Source organism: Trachymyrmex cornetzi, unplaced genomic scaffold (assembly GCF_001594075.2).
Source record: "Trachymyrmex cornetzi isolate Tcor2-1 unplaced genomic scaffold, Tcor1.1 scaffold303, whole genome shotgun sequence".
Lineage (NCBI taxonomy): Eukaryota > Metazoa > Arthropoda > Insecta > Hymenoptera > Formicidae > Trachymyrmex > Trachymyrmex cornetzi.
The window spans coordinates 103,634-103,953 of record NW_017297725.1 but is presented as its reverse complement, the minus strand read 5'-3'; positions in this window follow the sequence as shown (position 1 = coordinate 103,953).

Here is a 320-nt window from a genome sequence, read left to right as displayed (position 1 = left end):
CCCCAGCGACATGTCCGCGCTCACGCCCGGACACTTCTTGATAGGGCGTCCGATAATCGCGGTTCCAGAGGAGTCCGTGTTCGAGATCAACCCGGACCGCCTTTCCCGCTGGCAGCTAGTGAGCTCCATGAAGGAGCAATTCTGGCGTGCCTAGTCGCATGATTATTTGCTATCGCTTCAGACGAGAAACAAGTGGCGGGACGTCGCGCCAAATTTAGAAGTCGGTGATCTCGTCATTGTAAAGAACCCTTTGCTCCCTCCGAGCAATCTCGCGAGAATCCAGCAGGTTCATCCCGGGTCCGACGAACTCGTCCGGGTGG